The sequence below is a fragment of the Hyperolius riggenbachi genome, chromosome 3, assembly GCF_040937935.1.
Source record: "Hyperolius riggenbachi isolate aHypRig1 chromosome 3, aHypRig1.pri, whole genome shotgun sequence".
Classification (NCBI taxonomy): domain Eukaryota; kingdom Metazoa; phylum Chordata; class Amphibia; order Anura; family Hyperoliidae; genus Hyperolius; species Hyperolius riggenbachi.
The window spans coordinates 356,996,448-357,020,473 of record NC_090648.1 but is presented as its reverse complement, the minus strand read 5'-3'; the positions used below and the strand labels follow the sequence as shown (position 1 = coordinate 357,020,473).

Below are 24,026 nucleotides of genomic sequence, written 5' to 3'. Positions count from 1 at the left end.
AACAGCTGGAGTTTGTGAAGTTGGACATGAACTATCCTCTGTCCTGTTGATAAATTATGCATATAGATATTTATTTTATATTACTAATTTTTTAATTGAGAAAGCATAATGCACAAAATACTTACTCTCGTCCCTCAAAACATGGTCTTAAGAAATCCAATAGTTCAAAATGGCAATATTTGCCTGTCGTTGAGGAACCCGCTTCACTCCGCTCCATCTGTTTCACCTTCTCCAAATCGTCATCCAAAACTACAATACAAAAACAAAAATGAAACTACAGCCAAAACACCTATTTCACTGGCCAAATGTTGCATAGATACCCGTTAGGTAGGCAAACATCAGGCGAATTGGCGGCCAATCGACTATCCAATTTGATTATTATAATCGAATCAGATGAAAATCACTGCCACAAAGTGTATGGCCGACCGACAATGCCACCAATTTAAGGACAAAAATTGGTTGCATTGTCGATTGCATGAGCTGGAAGATGTTGGCCCGACTTGGTTGATCAGGTGTATGGCGGGAACTGTGTGCAATTTGTGCACGATTGACACATGCTTCAAAAACCACAGTCACTGTCACCCCCAATGTAAAATTTCCCCCAGGTGCAAGGTATACATTACCTGTCCGCTAGCTCCTGGTGCACTCCATTCTCCATACACATGCACCACGTGGTTTCCTATAAAGGGCAGGTTTGTGACGTCAGACCACATACATGCAGACACATTACTAAGCAACCACATGGCGAGCATGTTTGAAGAACAGAGTGTGCCCTGAGCTAGTGGACAGGTAATGTACAAGAGGGGGCCGCGGGCAGCTAATGTATACCTTGCACTGGCCACCAGGAGGTACATTTTACATTAGGGAGACAGCGTGGTGGCGGTGAGCCATTCAGATGCAGCATCGCAGTGCCAAAAATTGATCAGAAATTGGCCTGTGGTGTATGGGCAGCTAACAGATCCCTCTCTTATCAGATTCTATTAGAGAGTGATTTGTCTCTTGGTCGAATCCGCCCATACATCGTTATATTACCTTTTGAACTATCAAAACAACTCTGCCCTGTTGAGGGATGGACTCCATAAGACCTCTAAAGGGGCCCACACACCATACAATTTTCATGCAATCGGAATGTACCATTGTAATACAATCTTAACAATATTGATGTAGTATAACAACACTTAGAGATTGATTGTACAGCCAGATTGAATGAACATTGTATGGTGTATGGCCACCTTTAGAAGGCCATACCCCCATTCGATTTCACAGCAGATTGACTTTGAAATAGATACCTCTATGATTGAATCTGAGCAAAGACAGATCTATTGGTTAACCACACAATGAAGTTAAACAAAAGTGGGGACACAGAGAGCCCAATATAGTGTAGTAAACAAAACAATAGGCTGTAATTGAAAAGTATATAGTGTATATACTCACAAAAGTGGGTTACCTCCTAGGTAACCACTGTACAGGCAGGTGAGGAGATTAGACCTGTCCTCACTCAGGATTAAAAGTCGCTCTCTGTAGATCAGGAAAAAAGAGATGGGGATCGACCCCTCCACCAGGGGTGGATATTGGTAATATAAGAGTGAACAGAGGCGCCAGTAGGATAAAAGGTGCAAAAAAGTTTAAAATTCCTCAGGAGGTGGTGGTGGTGGACTCACCTCCTTGAAGTAGACAAGATACTGTCAGCTTTTTAACAACAACAGGTTTGTTTATATACTCCAGACAACCATGCAACGCGTTTCGCAGGTATATTCCTGCTTCCTCAGGCAATAACAAATAGGAGTACATGTAGTACAGTCTGAGGCAGGGGTCACACTTACCGGCTTTCGTATGCGTTTTCTGCACAGAAAAACTGACTTCAACTAAGAACTCATGTTAATCAATGAGCTAGGTCACACTTTAATGCAGATTTCGCATGCAGAAAAAAAAACTGACATCTTGCGCAATTTGTCAGTTTTCTCTATAAATTACATTAGCTGTTGTAAGGTAGAGGTCACAATTGTCTTTCAGTTTTCTGAAAAGTGTAGAAACTGAAAGACAAGTGTGACCCCTGCCTCAAGGTCACAATAAGCGCCTCTGTGACCTTGAGACTGTACTGCGTGTACTCCTATTTGTTATTGCCTGAAGAAGCAGGAATATACCTGCGAAACGCGTTGCATGGTTGTCTGGAGTATATAAATAAACCTGTTGTTGTTAAAAAGCTGACAGTATCTTGTCTACTTCAAGGAGGCGAGTCCACCACCACCACCTCCTGAGGAATTTTAAACTTTTTAGTACCTTTTATCCTGCTGGCACCTCTGTTCACTCTTATATTACACAATGAAATTAGATTGCCAATACATTTCAGCATCAATCCGTTTGAAATCGCCATAGCACCGCACTCATGCTTGCAACACTCCCCCATGTTATCTGCCTCCCTGGGCCCGTGGTAAGTGTTCCATACTCGCCGGTCATGCAGGTGTGATTCCTGGCCTCATCCTCTATCCTGCATCTTCATGAATGCCACAGCGAACACCTATACCATGTGACACCAGGGCATGTAGTGACATCAGTGCATGTGGTGGTGTCATGTTGTACAGGCACGGTGCTAATCGAGAACAATGCCAGGCACAAAGAAGAGGCCACTAATAAAGCCACCATTACAGGAGAACATGCAACACTCAGCAAGAGCCCGGGGGGGGGGGGGGGGGACAGACATACACTTGTGGGAAGAGAGGCCAGGGGTTAATTAGGCATGAAATGGCGTTCTCACCACACACCTGAATAATAAGCCCTTGTGATCAATATTTCCCATTCCATTCCTATATATAACTAATAAACACAACATAGTTACAAAGTATAAATTACAAAATATGCGACTTTAAGGTTGTTTCACACTGCTACTTACTTTTCTCAGGTTTATTTTCCTCATTTTCCCAATCCTCATAGAATGAGGCAGTTATCTGCTCCCAAATGATGGCATTGGCAGCAGTGTCCTTATGTTTAGGATGCTGCTGGTCATAAAGCTGCAGCTTGGCTTGGACCCTAGCCATTAGATCCTCCATGTCAAACAGAAAGTGCTTGCGCTTGCCTTTTCCCTTTCCGTTTCCACGGGCACCTCCATGACCACGTGCTGCTGCCTTTCCATGACCAATCATGTTGTAGTTGAGGAGAACAAATACCATTCCAAAACAAAAATTATTTATACTGGTACTAATTAATGTCTGACTGGTGCGACTTTATTATCGCACTTAATTATGCATTCCAGTGCGACCTTATTGACGCACTTTATTATTCATTTCAAATCTTTATAAAATTGTAATATAAATGATGTTTTTACCTATATTTTACTACATACATCACTTCGGGCACACAAAATATGCATTATTATTGCGAAAAAACACGATAAAAACTACTGGAGCATGCGCTGTAGCTAATCAAACAAAAAACACATGTATTTGAAGTAGAACGAAAACGGCGCATGCATCAGCACGAAACCTGTGCATAGTCAGATAGAACGTTAACGGGGCATGCGTCACTATTTTTTTTTTGGAGCCAATATTCATTGTTGTCATTACCTAGCATGTGCAACATCTCCAACGCTGCAGATTCACTGCTGAACGAACAACATGCAGCACTTTTTCAAAACGCATCACGTTACTCACTAACGCAACATGTGCGCTGTGAATGTCACACAGACTTTGCATTACTGTGCGTTACTCTGCGTTAACAACTTACCTAACATGCAACGTTAACGTCGCACTGTGAAAGAGGCCTTAAGCCAATAAATGGTATAATCCTGATTTAAAACTTTCTGCTTTCGCTGATGGCTAAGATGTACAATGCTCTACTGCTACAGGAAAGCAGAAGGATACCAAACCATACACACTAGCATAGAGGTAGTAAAAGCTCAGGTGACAGTTTAGCAATGAAAGGGAAGCAAACAGCATTTTTATTCACGCAGTTCTCATAGATGGTAGGAGCTGAAGGACAGAACATGAGTCAAGAAAGAGTTAACTGAAGCCGAGAAGAGATGCTGGCTAGGAAAAAAAACAGTCATAAATTAGGGTTAGATAAAGTAATTAAAGGAGAACTGTAGTGAGAGGTGTATGGAGGCTGCCATATTGATTCCCTTTTAAGCAATACCAGTTGCATGGCAGCCCTGCTGAGCTATTTGACTGCAGTAGTGCGAATCACACCTGAAACAAGCATGCAGCTAATCTTGTCAGATCTGACAAAAATGTCAGAAACACCTGATCTGCTGCATGCTTGTTCAGGGTTTGTGGCTAATATTATTAGAGACAGAGGATCAGCAGAACAGCCAGGCAACTGGTATTGCTCACTACAGTTCTCCTTTAACTGCTGGGGTCAGTGTCACAGCTGTAAAAGAGGTGAAGAAACTAGCAGAACTCACTGATGTTTGTGAATCCCTGCATTTAAAACTCAGCGGAACTTAGTTCTATCTGCTTTGTAATGTAAATCCCTGGTATTTCTCACATCGACTTTTATGTCCATCATACAGAGGAATGGATCAGGTGACAGCAGATGCTGATTGTCATAACACATCAGAAAGTGAGGGGGAGATGCAGGGATTGGGGAGCTCGGGAATTCATCTATTAGTGCAGAGCAGGGCGCTGACTGGCTGCACTGCGGGACCAGAAGAGATTATTTACTTTGACATAAGACCTCTTCTCTCTCCAAGTCCTGCCGCCCTTCTTATCTTATCTGATTTTACCACCCTAGGCCATGGCCTTTCTGGCCTTCCCAGAAATCCGGCCCTGGTTGGGACCCCTTCCCAGAAAAATAATATACAGTACCTTTGTGCTCAATCCACTCCCAACTCTCCCATTATAGGAAGCCGGATAGGCAGCAGGGCACAAGGAAGGGGTAGATCAAGGTGGAGGAGTCCACCTGCAGCCTGTGACTCATGCTGACCACTAGGGAAGATCAAAGATATGCAAATTCTTCTGAGTTGATGAAAATGTATGCAACTTTTTATGCAAATATATGCAGCTTGAAAATGCACCAATCAATTTAAACCTGGGTTTAAATTGGTCATGCCCATTAACGTCCAAATTCCCGCCAATTTAATTAGATTGATGAGATCGATCTGAAAAACAGATTGATTCTATTGATCTAAATGAATTGGTTAGCAAGAAATCATTAATTAATGGGCAGAGAATAAAGAATAGCTGCTCTAGTGGAAATGGGGGGAATTGTTTCAGAGAATATGCATACTCATATTGTGTTGAGTGTTAAACAAAACTATTACATGTCACAGAGAACCAAATCTATTTTACTTACCTTGGGCTACTTCCAGCCCCCTGAAGCCTTACAGGTCCCCTGCTGTCCTCCCATTACACTCTGCTGATCATTTGTGACCCTCTGAAAGATTGCCTGTTGTGGGATACTGCCCATGCCCCAGCCTAGGGAGTACAAGCGAGGAGTCTGTATGGCCAGGACCATGCATGTGCAGCAGGACACGTGAGTCATCCACTCGGAGGGGCTCAACTGATCAGTGGAGAGCAATGGGAGGACAGGGAGTGACCTGTAAGGCTTTAGGGAAGGGGCGGGGGGACAAAAACAAGCCCTATGTAAATAGAATAAAACTTGTGACAGGCATACTTTCAGGTGGCTATATACAGAAAAGTCCCCGTTATCCATAATTAAGGGTTCAGGGAGACCGACAGCCATAGCTGGAACCTCGGTAAGTAATTCAGGGGGGAGGTTTGTGCTATTTTGACCGGTTGCTCAAGCAACCGGCAAGCACGTGTATCCGGCATCAGCAGTGGCGTAGCTAAGGAGCCGTGGGCCCCGATGCAAGTTTTACATGGGGCCCCCCAAGCACTCTATACATAACAATTGATACGGCGCACCGAAATCCGCCAATGGCAACTATAGTGTCAGAGGTGCAAGAATGGAATGGGGAATAGTTTGTTAATGATTACCACTATTGAAAGCATCTATAGAAGTGATTATTATGAGCACAGGACCAATAGAGAGCTAATACTGCAGCTGAGGGAGAGCCTCCCCTCTGGCCCAAGGGCCCTGATGCGGTCACAACCTCTGCAACCCCTATTGCTACGGCCCTGGGCATCAGGCTATCCCTGCCAGTGTCGGATACCGGGGACTTTGCTGTATTGTTCTATCTGGTGCCAGATTGATCTTGGGGGACCAACACTAATACACTTCAGGGGACATCAGCCAGGAGGGCTGCCAGTTGTCATGATACGGAATGCAGTACAGCCGGTCACACGATTGAGCTGTTCTGATTTTTTATAATTCATAATGGGATTTGTATGATCTGCTTGTTATTGGTCATATTAGCCTACATTTCATAAATATATTCTGCATGTATTCTCTACTTTTCTTTGGTAATATTTGCATTACCTTGAGTGGTTTTATCTCATAAGAAAAGGAGGCATGTCTTGGGGGTATGGCATGTGATGAGGGCGGAGTTTGGGAGGCCAGAACTTCTGTGCCTATAGGCTCCTGAGCTGTAAATCTGGCGCTGGGGGTAATGTTATCAGTTATCATAACATTGTAAAATGCTGAAAAGTTAGTTTAAAGAGAAGATAAAAATTATCTCCTAGGAGATAACTCAGGTGAAAAAGTGAATTGCATATGGCCCCAAAAGTTATAATCTTTCTCCACCTTTATCTTATTTTATCTATTTGGGGATGCTGGATTGTAGGGGGGCCATGCCATTTTTTGCTGTGGGGCCCTGTGGTTTGTTGCTACACTTCTGCCTACAGTGATTAACCACTAAAATATGTAACAATTCAAGTTTTGATTAAACAGTTTCCAGAAGCAGGAATCTACATTTTGATTCAGTACTAATTTTTGCACATGGACAGGGTCATTTTTGTTTATTATAACAATACATATACGTTTTATATCATGCACTGTCTATCTTTGCTTTTAATTGTACAGCTGCAACAGCATACAGTATTTTAATTTCTCACAATTGATAAAAATACTGAGTTAACTGAATATACCGGATACACTCGCATATAGGCCGAATTTTTCAGCTAAAAAAATGTGCTGAAAAGTCACCCCCTCGGTCTATATGCGAGTCACCAACTTGAGGCTGTGTCTGTGTCCAGTCTTATCTGTTCTGAAGGATCGTAATGCTGACGCGTGGATCAGCTTTCCCTTATGTAAAGGATTCAGCACAGCGGTAGAGCATAGCAGGAGCACTCATTCATTTGATGCTACATCGAGCTTCCTGCTTCCGGCTTCTCTGCACGTGGGTCACTGAAAGAGGATCGGCTATCGGACCAATTTGCGGCTGCCGCGGTCATGGCTCTTTACTTTTACTGTACTCAGGCAATCTCATCAGAAAGGATTGTAATGCCGATGCCTGTATCATCTTTCCCTTGCGATCAGCTTTTCCTTGCACAGAGGGTTGAGCACAGCGGGAGGAGAAGCACAGTGGGAGAGCACAGCAGGAGCACTCGTTCATCTGCTGCTACACCGCGCTTCTGGCATCCCTGCACGTGGGTCACGTCAGGGAATAGAGGATCGGGCTATCGTGCCAACTTGCAGCTGCCGCGGTTACGACTGTGTATTCGTACCAGCATTGCACTCACTACCTCAGCCACAGCAAAGGATCCTGATCCCAAAGCTTGCAGTTGCTTTGTACCTGCTTCACTGTAACTACCACACCAGTACAGCCTGGGAACACTAATTTGGCACCCGGCTGCTGCTGCTACAGATCCAGGGAGAGTATTAGATAAGCTGTATTGTGATATTGTTCTGTGTAGCTGCTTCCTAGGTGCGCTGCTACTTGTAGTGTACTAGCTAGGGACCCCCAATAGTGCTTTTGAGGACTCATCCTCACCACAAAATAGGGCAATATTTGTGATCCTGTGCTGTGTAGCTTCTTCCTAGGTGCACAGCTACTTGTAGTGTACTAGCTAGGGACCCCCAATAGTTCTTTGAGGACTAATCCTGAACAAAAAAAGTAATTTTGTGCAGTCTGCTGTACTGATATTTTGTAGGTGCATTGTGGTGTGTGTTGTAGCAACACAACACCTCTGTACAGTGTAGTGTCACTAACTATCTCACTGTTTTAGCCCATTGTCACTGTGAAGAAGTGATTGTCACTGGCCCCCCACACAGCGTCACCTATGTCACCTAACCTTACTGTGAGTTTGCTGTTGGTGATATCAGAAAGTTATGGGTCCTTTAAAAAAATAAATACATATAATTGATTACAAGGAAGGAATTCCTGTAATCTCCCATGATGCAGCGGGACGCATCCTGTTTAAGCAGAATGCAACAAGAGTAAAATAAATGGACCCCTGACACACAAGACATTATTACCTCTCAGGTGTATACATGGTTAGCTAGTACCTTCACTTAAAGGACACACGAGGTGAAAATAAACTAATGAAATATACAATTTCATCTATCCTCCTACTCCTAAAAAATACTTTTTAAAATATTCCACAGTTTTATTTTATGTTTAAAGCTACTTTTTAAGTTTTTACAGTTTTATTGTTTTTGCTCAATGACACATTCATTGAAGTATTCTAGAACCATAATCTTTGAATTATTGACGCTTTTTATTTATTTCCTGCTCTCAGAAGCCATTTCAGAATCATAATTCTGATTCTGATTCTGAAATGGCTTCTCAGCGCAGGAAAGAGATAAAAAGGATCAATAGTTCAAAGATTATAGTGTTTTATAGTTGTAATTTCTTATCAGTGAGGGTCACACTATAGTCTGACCTAGTCCTGACTCAGACAGGAACTGCCACATACATACCTGATGTTTAACTCTTTCAGGCAGAGAAAGAAAAAAAGGAACACAGCATAATTATTTATGTGCTAGGCACTGTACATACACATGTCTATCTCATCATGTGATGTCACATATCACCTCGGGTATCCTTTAACTTTGGATTTTTTGTAAAACTTTGTGTTTCTGCATATTCCAGCGAGAGACGCATTACTTATTTTGTTTTGTGAGAAAAATAACAATATGCGATGTTTGATTATATCATGATATATTATTAAATTTGTACAAACTTGTTTTGTCTTTCTACTATATTTGTTTTGTCTTTCTCCTCACTTTACGAATACATGCAGTGATTATTGTTTGACACATAAAGGGTTACGATAATAAATGTTAACTAGTCTCCATGTAAATGCGTGACGCTAAGCTCAGCTGACCACTGCTGTAAATTGCTTTAGTGGAAATTCCTTTTCTTTTGTAAGCATTGTTCCTGAATAGTGTTTCTCAACATTTTATTGGTATGTACCCCTTTTAAAACCCTGTACTCACCAAATACCCCCTAGCATGGTAAACATTATCACAAGTACCCCTTGACAAATTTATATTTAATCGTAGTACATTATAACTGGTTCTAAACAATTTCCAAGCATTTACTATTGCTTTTAATTAGCTAAAATATTAATCTGGTGCTGTTTAAATAAGATTTATTATTTTTTTAAACTCTAAATTTGTTATTCTTGGTTAAAGAGGCTCTGAAGCGACATTAAAAATCGCTTTTTACCTTATAATCAACATGGGCATGTCTGCCCCTGCTAAAACGCTGCTACCCTGCGGCTGAACGAGGGGTCTTTACCCCCCAAATCCCCTCCGTTGTTCCCGGGCAGCGCTTCCTGCTGAGGCAGGGCTAATGGCCGTAGCTCTGCCTCTCAGCGCGTCTATCAGCACTGATCGCCGCCTCTCCCCGCCCCTCTCAGTCTTCCTTCACTGAGAGGGGTGGGGAGAGGCGGAGATCCCCCAGGTGATAGACGCGCATGGAGGCAGAGCTACAGCCATTAGCTCTGCCTCCATGAGCAGCAAAATCTACGACCAAGTTGGTCGTGAATTTTGCAGGGGGGGATTTGGGGGGTAAAGACCCCTCATTCAGCCGTTGGATAGCAGCGTTTTAGCAGGGGCAAACATGCCCATGTTGATTATAAGTTAAAAAGCAATTTTTAATGTTGCTTCAGAGTCTCTTTAAGTACATCAAGCCCAGGTACCCCCTAGAACCCTCAGAAGTAACCCCTGGGGTACGCGTACCACACATTGAGAACCTATATTCTTGAAGACTGACATTCTTTTCGGTTGGGCAGGAAGGATGGTGTGGCTGTAAAGTGGAGTTGGCAACTTGGCACGTTGAGTTGAAATATTTGAAATGTTGACATTTTAAATACTATATTATATATTTTTTGCAGCACATTAGCGCGTAAAAAGTTTTGGCTCATCACACTGTCAGATCTATGTCTCAGCTTTCAGCTAAACTGTCAAGGGAGCTGATTGATTCACAAAGATTTTCTGTTGAATAACCTCACCTTACTTATTAACTCACAATACATCTCTCCTTAAATGACTTACTTTATGCATTATCTCTCCTTAACTCATGATGTATCTCCCCTTAAAGTGGACCCAAATCAAAAATACAATATTTCAGAAATAAAACCTATTTTCTAAATTATAATAATAAATAGCAGCCTTTTTTCAGCTGCACGATGACAAATATAAAATATTTTACATTTATTGGAGGAACCCCTCCCTTCTTTTCAAATTGCCAGGATTTTTCCGGCAAACTGGTGGAGTAGATGGTGTCCAGCAATGGAGGAATTGCTAATGGCTGCCCCCTGTATAACTATAAAAAGAGAAGGGTGAAAAGCATGCACTGAAATGATCATAGGTTTGAAGGAGTGTTTATTTATCTTTCTATGTGTCAGAGTGGTGCAACTAAATATTTTTAATAAAAAAAAAGTTTGGTTTGGGTCCGCTTTAACTGACTTAGCTCATGGTTTATCTCTCCTTATTTAACTTAACTCATGATTTTTCTCTCCTTTTCTCGTTATCTAATGAATTATTACTCATTTTGTTGTCCTGCATTTGCTCTCCTTACAGTTAATGTGAATCAACCCCCATGTACTACAAAGTTGGAGAGAAGACACTCTATTGAAAACACTGAAGATAAAGATACACTAAATGGAACTCAGCCTAGGCAATCAATAAAGACAGCCTTTGCTGAGAACCTAGTGATGGTACAGCAGCCTTCACTGCCACCCAGTCAGTCTGGCAGATCAGTTCAGACAATTGCTGACCTGGAGTATCTTTCTACTCACCCCACCCACCGTTTGACATCACTCATGTGCCACTGTGTTAAATTTCTGCCCCCCCCCCACATAGTAACAGAACACATCACTAGCCTGCAGGCTAGCAAGGCATCCATACAGCCTTGGCCCTGCAATGTCACTTGGAGAATTAGGTCCTGATCCCTGCTGAGTGGCATGCCTGGTGATTTGATCTGTTTGCCTTTTGATAAAAATGGAGCTACTAGCTGAAGACCTGGCATTGTTTGGGTATGTATATAGTTGTTGTTGGAATCAGCTTCTTTTTTTTATAATGGCAGTAGTTTAGGTTAATTTTGATCAGCTGTTGTAGGCTTCAACCACTTTCCTGAAAATTATTATTATTTAGTAATTATATAGCGCCGCCATATTACGCAGCGCTGTACAGTGTATATATATATATATATATATATATATATATATATATATATATATATATATATATATATATATATATATCTTGTCACTAACTGTCCCTCAAAGGAGCTTACAATCTAATCCCTACCATTGCCATATGTCTATATTATGAAGTGTTAATACTGTAGTCTAGGGCCAATTTTTTAGGGGAAGCCAATTAACTTATCCGTATGTTTTTGGAATATTAATCTCAGTCACCCAGTGACTAACTATACCAAGAACCCTGCCATTAGCAGAGTAAGAATGGCTGCAGATTACATTTTCCCTTTGAAAAACATGGCCATTGTTGCCACCAATAATGTGAAAATGGAAGCAGTTTATCAATCAAGAAAATCTGATTGTGTGTGGCTCCCCACCCTTTTCTGAATTTGAATTCCAGTACCAAACAACCAACTGTAGCAGGTTCGAGGCCACTGCCATTAATTGTGTAAGAATGGCAGCAATTGAAATATTCCTCTTAAAAACCATAAGGTGAATTCTGATTGGCTGTTTTAGGCTTCATCCATTTTCCTGAATATTAATCCCAGTCACTAAGTGACCAACTGTGTCAAGTTAGAAAACCCTGTGATTAACAGTGGAAGAATGGCTGCAGCCCCTTGAGCCCTTTGAGCCCCTGATGAGTCGTAATGACGAAACGCATTGGATGGCGCTAAGCACTGGCACACGGAGGCGGCATGCTGAATGGATCCAGGTCCTGGAGTTTACATTGATATGCAATTTTAACCTAAAGAACATGTAAGCATGATACTTGATCTTTTAGTGTTTTCTTAAAGCTTTATTACACTATGGAAGTGCTTGCTTAGTTTTTTTGTATTGTTGAGGTTACTTTTGGTGTAGTGAACAGGTAACAGAGACTTCATCTAGGATCAGAGGAGCACAACATCTTATATAACTTTTTATTAAGAATGGCTGCAGTTTACATTTTCCCATTTAAAATGAATGGTTGAAACTTGTTTGGCTGTTTTATGCCCCACCCACTTTCCCTGAATTTTTAACCTCAGTCACCAATTGACGAATTGTGCCAAGTTTGGGAACTCTGGCTTTTTACTGTGAGAATGGCAACCTTCTAAATGTTTCCTCCTGACCTGAACCCCATAGAGAATCTGTGGGATATTGTGAAGAGAAAGTTGAGAGACGCAAGACCCAACACTCTGGATGAGCTTAAAGAGTAACTGTCAGGCTGCAGAAGCTAATTTAAACCTCTAGTCTCCTGTGTTAAACAGTTTAGAAGGAAGCCAAAAAGACATTACTGAAGATAAAGATCTATCTTACATTTGATGTATGCTTATCAGCAATGCTTAGAGCTAAGCAGGACGCAAGCCGCATAACATACTGCAAAGCATTCTGGGGCCCTCCCCTCGGCTGCTAAGGAGAAGACGGGATCAAGTTTCAGCAGCTTCTAAAACTCAGTCCAGCCACAGCACAGATAAATCTCCTGGCAGAGTACACTGCAGGAGTCCGCTATTGTTCCTAGCCACATGGCTCATTAATATGCACTGCACACTGTGTTATTCAGTATGAGCTGTTCTGTGATCAGAAGCAGGCAGGACATGACGACACATTTGGCTTCACAATCATGGAACCTGCCATGAGCTGTCAGGAGCATCATTCTCTGCATATACTATATACAAATTCTGTGAAATCCAAACGTGGACAGTGAAATGCATATGTAATGTAAGTACAGCCAATCTTTAGCTACTGATATATGTGTTTATTTTCTCTGAGACCCTATACCTAACAGCTCCTCTTTAAGGCCGCTATCAAAGCATCCTGGGCCTCCATAACACCTAAGCAGTGCCACAGGCTGATTGCCTCCATGCCACGCCGCATTGAAGCAGTCATTTCTGAAAAAGGATTCCCGACCAAGTATTGAGTGCATAACTGAACATAATTATTTGAAGGTTGACTTTTTTTGTTTTAAAAACACTTTTCTTTTATTAGTCGGATGAAATATGCTAATTTTTTGAGATAGGAATTTTGGGTTTTCATGAGCTGTATGCCAAAATCATCAATATTAAAACAATAAAAGGCTTGAACTACTTCAGTTGTAGTGTAATGAATCTAAAATATATGTAAGTCTAATGTTTATCAGTACATTACAGAAAATAATGAACTTTATCACAATATGCTAATTGTTTGAGAAGATCCTGTATACATATATATATATATATATATATATATATATATATATATATATATATATATATATATGGGTGTGTCCTTCTCAAAAAATTTGCATATTGTGATAAAGTTCATTATTTTCTGTAATGTACTGATAAACATTAGACTTTCATATATTTTAGATTCATCACACACAACTGAAGTAGTTCAAGCCTTTTATTGTTTTAATATTGATGATTTTGGCATATAGCTCATGAAAACCCAAAATTCCTTCCTATGCCGGAGTCTGCTCTGAATTCTAATAAAAACATTTGTTGATTACTTAAAGGAATACTATTGATTCACATATTTTTTTCAATTGACACAGGAATTGTTTGGGAAGTGCTGCTAAGTACTGGTGTATACATTTTAGTAGCAACTTCTTTGTTTACTGTTATCAAAATACATTCAAAGTTTACTGACGCCAAAAATGACGGCTGACTGAGCCATGGGGAGAGGGGAAATTCCCCTCACACTTGATCAGTAAACTCTGTGTAGCTCTGTGTGTGACAGAGAGAGACAGGACACAGGAGCTGCAGCTGTTGGGAGCTCTGTTTCTGCCTGAAGTGTCTGAAGAGAGCAGAGGAAATGTAACTAATTCTCACAGCTTTTTCATATTGTTTTTGCTTTCAGAGTTTGATATGTTTGATATTTACTTTCTGTAGTCTGATATGCAACTCTGGCTGTGCATTGAAGCAGACACCCCTTCTGCAATTGATTTGTCCCAATATAGCTAAATCCTACCCTCAATGAATTACAGATTTTGCCTCTGATATTTAACATGAAAAATAGGAACATGTTTACACAGCTACTTAGACATTATTTGCACACTGTCATTTTAGAACACTTGGGGATCGATGGTATTCCTTTAAGTGGACTGTAGCACTGTGAAAAGCTAATGCGCGCTGTGACAAGCGATACACTCGCAGAACATCCACTGGGGCAGCACAAGCTGATAAAACATCGGTAGCCCCATCACATCTCATACAGCGCACGTTCTTCCCACGCACTGAGTGATGTGCGCGCTTATCCTGGCGCTCTTCGGAGGGGGAGGCAGGGGAGGATGATGGGAGATAAGGAGGTAGGAGGAAGCCGCATAAAACAGACTTCCATTTCCATGGTCATAGCGCGACTTTGGGTGAAGTCGTTTGGCCCCATGTATTTTACACCGGCAAAACCAGGGGGACTTTGGCTACATCAAGCGGCCGGTAAGTGTGCTGACATACTCAAGTATTCTGGGTATGCTTAAAGGACAACTGAAGTGAGAGGGATATGGAGGCTGCCATATTTATTTCCATTTAAGCGTTGCCAGGCCCTCCTGCTGATCCTCTGCCTCTAATACTATTAGCCATAGCCCCTGAACAAGCATGCAGCAGATCAGGTGTTTATGACATTAATGTCAGATCTGACAAGATTAGCTGCATGCTTGTTTATGGTGTTATTCAGATACTACTGCAGAGAAATAGACCAACAGGGCTGCAAGGCAAATGGCAGATTAAAAGGAATTATATATGGCAGCCTCCGTATACCTCTTACTTCAGTTCCCCTTTAAAGGCATACCCATTGAGGTGCTTGAAGTCCCTTTAAATAACCAACAAGAGTCAAAAAACAAGGGGGCATATTCAACGGCTATGAATATATAAACGCCACCAAATATACATTTGGTGTAAAAATGTTATGTGTAGTCAGTGCATAGCAATTTCACAGGTACTTACTTATGTTATGTTGCGCGTGTTGCTAGTGTTCACTACTTGCATAAAGCACATCACACTAGCATGGAATACATTACCTCGGTAACTTGAGTTTTACTATTTGTGCATGTGCAACGCATACTACATAACTTGGACATGTCAGATTTATTGTAGTTTAGTGAATATACCCTAAGGAAATCCAGAGGCGTAGCTAGAGTTTTTAGCGCCCGAGGACAAAGACAGTTTTTGTGCCCCCCTCTGGACAAATGTTATTTAGATAGCTATTTGTGCCCCTTACCCCATTCAGATAGCCAGATGTGCCCCCCTTTAAATAGCGAAATGTGTGCCCCTTAATTAGTCAGATGTGTCCCCTTTACCCTGTTTAGATAGCCAGATGTGCCCCCTTTAGATAGCCTTATTCTGCTGCTGTTAATGCTTCTGCAGAAGGAGGGAGAGAAGCAGGGGCACTTCGCTCAGCCAGTGAGCCACCTCTCATGTACGTGTGGGTGCAAAGGCCATGCTGAGCCCCCTTACAGTGCTGCGCCCTGGGGACATATGTCCCCCTTACCCACCCTTAGCTACGCCTCTGAGGAAATCTGCATCACAGATGCATTTGGAAATTTGTGAAAACCAGCAATTATTATTTTGTTACAGTTTTTCTTTCTCCTCCTGGTTTTCTTTATTTACCATTTATCAATCTTGTTTTTTTCCCACATATCACCTACCTTTTGCCATTCTTCCCCTCTACATAATCATCATGGACACGTGCAAACAGCTTTGCTTGTCTCATTTATTAGGGAAAAGAAAGGACTATGCAATCATTTATAACTACGCAGAAAATATATTACTATTTTAGCAGTAACAGCATAGAGAAAATCATGAAAAGAAGATCAGCTCTTAGGAGGAATAATTTCTTTATTTTGTTAGCTTGAAGGCGCTGTGGTATCTAGAAGACAAAACATGACTTATTAGCATTCATAAGACACTAGTTTGGTCTGCTTATTTATTGTGTTTGCTGTGGAAGGACCACTGGCTAGGGATATACTGTATGGCACATCAAATTTAATGTAGATAAATGTAAGGTCATGCACCTTGGACCAGTGGTGCTCGTAATGTCCCAAAAACTTCCTTTCGCAAATTTCCCCAAGTTTTTCGCATCATAAAACTTTACATTAAACTTTGCGTTGTATTTTACAAAATTACGGGTATAACGTAATTACTGATACAGTACTACGCTTGTAAGCTAAATTGCGTAACGTAATAACGCGTTACTTACGCCTGAAAATCCGCATTAAACTTGCCAATGCGCATACTATACACTGTATATTAATGCGTATAATCATGCTTATAACAGCACATGTGAGTCTATACAATACCATGTCCGCATGCGGAAATTTGTAACAGTACATCAATCAAAATACGCGTCAAAAGATACTAAATGACTAATTTCGTAATGAACTGTAATGTCGTGAAATTACAAAGTTATGCGAAATTTCGATACATAATTACGGTTCACACGTAATTTATTACGCATTCTCCCGTAAATTTTGCATTACGATTACGATGGAAAACATTGAATTTCGATGCGAAATTTCGCACATGCAAAATTTTGGCCCACCACTGCCTTGGATGTGCCAAGTCAAAGCACCATATGAAATAAATAGCATAAAGCTGGAAAATTCAACCTTTGAGAAGGAACTGGCAAAGTAGGTCATTTCGCTAAGTGCTGAGCGCCAAAGCTGGGGCCATCATAGCACTAGTGCTATGCTGCGCACCATGCACAAGAGTGATTCGGTGATCTGGAGATCACCAGACCCTGAATTACATCTCTCTCCGAGTTGCTACAAATCAGGGCCATAATACCGTAATATGTACATGAAACTGGTTGATAACCAGTTAAAGAGAACCTGTACTGAGTAAAAATATTTAAAATAAACACATGAGGTAACTTCAAGTGAACATTACAGAGTTACCTTGCCATCAGTTCCTCTCAGAAGCTCACCATATTCTCCTGACAATAATCCCATCCAGTTCTGACAATATTTTGTCAGATCTGAAATATATCAGTTGCTGTCAGTAAAATATCAGTTGCTGTCAGTTATAGCTGAGTGGACAACTGATGTACCAGGTAATGTTCATGTTTCCCTATGGCTCAAGTGGGCGATGTTACAGTTTAACTGTGTGCTGACCAGAAAGCTGTTATGGGGTAATGGCTATTTTCAAAATGGAGGACGGAAAATTCCCTTGATCATAGTGAACAAATAGGACGCGGGACAGGAGAAAGACACTGAGGAGTAGACTACATGGAAGGTAAGTATGACTTGTGTATGCTTATTTTGACTTTTATTTTTAGTACAGGTTTTCTTTAAGCAACAGTATTCAATGCCAACCAGAAGCATGCCAAGCAACAGCACTTTTTTCAAACTGCCCATACAACTGTACAGCCATATTCACATCTGAGTTTTTAACAGATCATCTATAATAATAATTTCCAAGCCAAATGCTGTGTGTCTTTAATTCCTTTTGCTCCCCAATTTTGTATACACTACCCTCCCTACTGTTTTAGAGGTACAAGCACCAAACTTTCCAAACTTATTTGCCTTATAGCGGAGTAAGTTTCTTGTGCTTGTATAAGTGATTCCACCCTCCATGCTCCTGGTGCAGACCACTGCCAAAAATTTTTCATCATTGACTTTGACCGGAAACATTTTCAAACTGTTGCCACTCATATAGTTTTCAAACTACAGTCACCAAACTTGGACCAATTATTCTTTAACCCAAAAATTGGAGTGAATTTTTGGGGATGCCTAAGAGTGGGCAGTTAAAAACAGCCAATCAAAGACTGAGTTACTTTTGTTAGTTTATTTGTTTTTTGATCCTCTCTATTGCTATAGCCTCTAACTACATCATTATTATAACCATTTCTGATACATTATGCTATGCTATGACAGGTAATCACCTCTGGCAACCTTCTGACCAGGACATCTAAAGGTGTTTTGGTATTGCCACACTATACAAATTTGTACATTATTTTTCTCTGTTCCCGAGTTTTACACAATGTAATTGGTCGGCTGTTAGCCCCTGCTCCAATTACTTACAACAGCTAGCTCTTCTAGATCTGACCAGCCTTTGTCTTTGACGCTATGAAGAAATGTTAGTTTATATTGTCATAACTCATTGATGTATCACCTACTATATGTACGGAAAATGTCATATTTCCTATTTTCATTATGTATTTTTTTGCTATATCCTTACAGTAATAAAAAAAAAACAGATGATCAAAATGTAGCTATTTTCTAATTACTGTCAATCAATCATTTGGAAGCTAATCTTGGGCCAAATATTTTTCCTCCTACAGTTTTAGGAGTGCAGTTATAAAACTTTGCGCACCTTTTTGGTCTACAGCAGTTTAGGTGTGCTTGTTACAGCGGTTTAAGTGTCTCTGTGCCCTTGGGTTGGCCCTCCAAGTATCCCACCTTTTCATTGGAAGGTTTCAAACTTCTTGAACTCACATTTCGGTGTCTGTTACCAGTAGATTAGCTACATATTATGCCCCCCCTCCTCCAATGTTCAAACCCTGTTGCTTACAAACCCTTGGTGACCCTCACTGTCTTGAACCCGTCTTACAAGGGTCATAAAACATGTGGTTATAACAATCTTTAAACCTATACCAAGTGCAGCTACAAAAGAACCTGACCTGGTGGGTGCTCATCTGCATCATAATAGGGAAGGTCAACTCTGGGTCTATAGTTATGCCTGTGCACTGCTCACTGATGTTTCAAGTAAGCATACACTTAGAGATGTTAAAATAGCATCCCATTTTTATCTGTTTCTTTTTTAAACTTAAAAATAATTTAACGAATTATTGTAAATAATGTTCTGCAGTATTACCTGCTTTGAAGTCAATCAACCAGATAGGGTTTTTTTAGTTTCAGTTTTCTTGGTAGCAACGATAGGCCTTTTATTGTGAATAATGTCAGAAATAAACTGAGATAGAGCAGAATGGGATCCTCTAACAGTGATAAGTGGTGCAATGAGTTCCGGACCAGCCTGAAATACAGATCCAGGAATAGCATGATGAGGATTCAGACCATGATTAATGACTCCAATTGGAGTAGGCTGTAATGAAAATACATGTAATGACAACATCTGAACAGAGATAGATAGATAGATAGATAGATAGATAGATAGATAGATTAACAACCCCTAAGGCCTTGCTAGTTGGTAAGTGACATGTCCCTGTGTTCCTATTTGTCAATAAACTTGAGTGCTTCATCGATGATAAGAAGAGGACATGCATGGCCTGTTCTGCGAAAAAAGAGAACTATTCCACACCACCACTTACATGGTCTAGGATCATTTTCTGAATACTAAATACTGGACTAGTATCTGAAGTGGCATGTCAGATCTTTAACCTGTTGCTGATCCAGGAGGTAGATTCTATGTCCAAATTAGTGCTGCCTCCTGCTGTATGTTCCAGGACGTAGAATCTATGTCCTGCATTAAAAACAACCGCCTGCTGCCGTGCGTGCATGTGCGCCCTCCTGCACGTGCACGGTCTTGTGAATGATTGTTGATAGCTAATAGCAACAATCATTCAATAAAGGTGTGTGTGTGGCGGGGGGGGGGGGGGGAGTTGTAAAAGTTGAAAAAAAAATAAAGTGACATGATCCCAAGAAAATAAAGTGTTTTTTTAATCCCCTTTTAATTTTTAACACCAGCCTAGCCTATTAACCCATTATTAGCCCCTGGAATACCTATGCCTGTTTATAAACTGTTAATGACTGCTGCCTATAGCGATTGAATGCGATCGCTAGGGTGAAAGTTTTGGGCCCCAATGCTCTACAGATGTAATGCTCTGCCATTGTCTAGTGATGTGTCTATACAGCTCTATGTCACCCTTTCCAATGCCTTTGATTGTCACAGACGTGCAGGCTGGGGATAAGAGTCCGCCACATGCTCAGCTAGAAGTAAAATATGGCATATGGGGTATAGTACACACTACACAGCTGTAGCTGGGTGATGCGTTTTTATAATGCTCTCTAATTGAACTGTTGCCCTAGGGATCGGGTAATACTCCCTACAATGACAGTTACAGTGTGTTTGTATGCACCTTAAAGAGAACCTGAACTGAAAATTAAAAGTCAAAATAAACAGACACGAGTCATATTTACCTCCTGTGTAGTCAACTCCTCAATCTCTCTCTCCTCTCCTGTTTGTCCACTGTGATCAATGGAATTCTCCGCCCTCCATTTTGAAAATGGTCATTACCCCATAACAGCTTCCTGGTCAGCACACTGTTAAACTGTAACATCGCCCACTTGAGCCATAGGGAAACATGAACATTACCTGGCACATAAGTTTTCCTTTCAGCTATAACTGACAGCAACTGATATATAACTGACAGCAACTAATATATTTCAGTTCTGACTAAATGTTGTCAAAACCGGAAGGGATCATTGTCAGAAGAAAATGGTGAGCTTCTGAGAGGAACTGATGGCAAGGTAACTGTGTAATGGTCATTTGAAGTTACCTCATGTGTTTATATTAAGTAATTTTACTCAGTTCAGGTTCCCTTTAACATTGCAGCATTGTGAATGATGGAGTTTGTATTTTCACTACATTTATGTTGTGTTTGAATACTGTTACCTTTCCATTTAAACATTGTTTTATTGACTTTGAATAGGGTTTTAATTGTACTGGTCTAGTGTTTAAAGGCAGCCACTTACTGAATGCAATACAACCAACAACACATTTCTGCCACAGGACTATAGGACAGGCTGAATTTAGAGAAATGCAATAAAAAGCAACAAAGCACAGACATTACATAGCTCGATAAGATCCCATTCAAAGTTTAAACACAGCATATGAAATTCATTCAAAGTGTTTCAGAAGCAGGTGTCAAAATAAAAATAAAAACACCCCATGTAAGGTAGCTTTAAAGCAAGTGGTGCAGTTGTATTTTGCCACAAAAATATTGGCAGCACCTCTGACTGTGCCCCTTGGTTTAGAAAAACAACACAAAGTAATTTAGTTATATCGAACATGGCACAGAAGAGAGCAAATGAAGGAAAGATTAGTTCAGATTTACTTTAGAGGCTCACTCACACAAGGAAAAGTTGTATTGCAACATACAACTACCTATTGTGCTGTTTGATGGACAGATTGAAATTAAACATGTCAACAAACAATTAACTTGGCTTCATCCATCCGCCATTAAGTCAGTTATTCCCAAACCTTTACAGGTCAAAACTAGCAGATGGAGTTTCTAAAAATAAAATGTTTAAAAATGAATACATAAAAAACAGAACATGAATGACCTTAATTAATAGTTGTAGTTTTCGAGAAAATAAATTTTACAAATGCAAAGAAAAAATGTTTTTTAAACTAATTTTTCTGAGTTTAACACACAATTTTTTTGTTTAAAATTGATTTTCTCAAAAACTACAAGGTCTTTTTTTTAAATATGTTTTTGACTTGTACCCACTGTTCTCCTTAACACATAGCAATCTTGGTGACATTAGCATGTATGAAGGCTTTGCTACAGCTAAAATCAGCACAAAATTACGCAAAAATTACACAAAAATTCACTTGAAATTACGAATGATTATACGAAAGCAATTGAATTTACAAATCATAATTATGTATAGGCATAATTCTGAAAATATACATGAAATTTTGCGTAATCGTAATTAGCTGATTATGCTCATTACTACATAAGGCACAAAGAAAACAACAGTCTATGCACAAATATTGCAGGTTAAGCAGGCATAGAGGATAACAAGCTCCTGATAAAGCTTAGGCCATATCATTTTTAGCTGAATTTTATCAGAAATATTAAAAGTTACATTTCAGTATAGGTTTGTAAAGTGAGGAAATAAAGTGAGAAATTTGGGAAAAATAAGTAACATGGTATTCAAATATATACATACTGCATCTTCCACAGTCTGTGATTGCAAACCAACATTAACTTGGGCATCCGGGTCCTTAACTGCGATCTCTGTGGGGATGTTCATAAAATTCCATTATTGAAATGTAAACATTTGTACAATGGTAGCTACCAGTAATTATTTAGCAGAAATAAAACTGCTAAAAATACATAGAGATCAAAATGTATTAGCCATTATCACTATGAAATAACTATTATTAGCACCATTATTTTCTGTAGTGTTGCACAATTTCTATAATTTAATCAGGTTCTGAACTGTGATTTGTGAGAAAACTTTCACAAAAACATAAAATTCAGTTATTGAAGTGTACAGCACTGCGTAATATGTTGGCGCTTTATAAATACATACATAAATACAATATTGTAGTTAATTATAAAACAGAAAGAAACATGATAGATGTTAACTGCATTATCTAACATAAGACATAAGAAATTGAAGTTACAGCACTATTTAAACTCCTTCAATCTCCAGAAATGGATGAATGCAAAATGGTTTTAGCATTATAATATATTTCATCTCACCAATACAACTGCTGAGTCCAATAATCAAGAAAGCAAGGGCAACCTTCATGGTGCAATAACTAATGCACAGGCTTCAGGTGAATGATCAGATAGGGATATATTTCATGAGTGCAGGTATTCAATTTATGCCATCGAATGTGGCTTGAGGGCATTGACTTGAGGAACAATTTGCTGTTGTCATAACTTATTAAATATTTCAATTTATTCATTTCAATTAATCTTTCCTTAGTAAACTTTTAGGCAAATATTTTACTGAGAGCTATTCACATTCCCTTCTTAAATGTGTAGTAAGCTCAAAAACTGCTTAAGGCATTTTTGTACAAGTTAAAGGGAGAACACAAAAAAAAAAACACAGGGACACCCGGTGCCCAATCTGATATAGTATATCACTTGTTAGGTAAAGAGGATAGGTGTTTCGAAAGATATGTACTCAAAAATCTGGGTTGCTAAGAAAAACAACCACTATAGGTAGCATGTGAGGAGGCACCTTCTTCCTCACTCGTCTTTGGTACAGTTAGTGGTTGGTTCTCCAAAAAAAAATGTTATGTTATGATGCAAGCATATAGTTCAAACCCCCCAACAGGGAGATAAAAAAAAAGGCAACAACTGGAGGCATTCAAAAATATATAAAAAAAAATTACAAACTGATTAAAAAGAAGGTAAGTGTTAATTTACCTTCACACAGTCAACTGGTCTATTTTTTATACTTTTAATTATTACACAAAAAAGCGTGTTTTATGGCCACTTACTCCAGTGTAATGGAACATTGAGTACCTGTCTGTCTATGGACTCCTATATGCTGTGTAGACCTTTACAGCTCCCTCAGTTTTATCTCTGTGTCTATGTGGAGCATGCATACATTTGAAAAAGCTGCATGTTTACCAATATTCTACTATATTCATATTGTAAAATAATAATATTTACCGATATATTACTATGACCTAACCCAGACCTGGGCAAAATGTACGCAGCCAGGCCGCTTTCCATAAATTTCTACCCCTTCCCTCCCTGCAAAGCTGGGAGTAGGCACCAGGGGTTTGAAACTTACCTCGCTCACCGATTTCCTGCGTTGCATCTCCATGGCAACAGGACGTCACATGACATGATGTCAGGGCACGCCAGCGCTTTACAAGTTGACTTCCAGCATGTAATACACTGGCACATCATGACATCATGTCATGTGATGCCTTGTTGCCATGG

The 24,026-nt window shown here is 40.0% G+C and overlaps 1 long non-coding RNA gene across 1 annotated transcript; it reads right to left on the bottom strand.

The window, feature by feature from the left end:
* Positions 1–16,147: 16,147 nt before the first annotated feature.
* On the bottom strand, positions 16,148–22,919 carry LOC137561534 (uncharacterized). Its single transcript, XR_011030043.1, has 4 exons — positions 22,827–22,919; positions 22,288–22,355; positions 19,247–19,405; positions 16,148–16,301 (listed from the first exon to the last, which is right to left on the bottom strand). It is a non-coding gene; the product is annotated as an uncharacterized lncRNA (long non-coding RNA).
* Between the last annotated feature and the right edge of the window lie 1,107 nt (positions 22,920–24,026).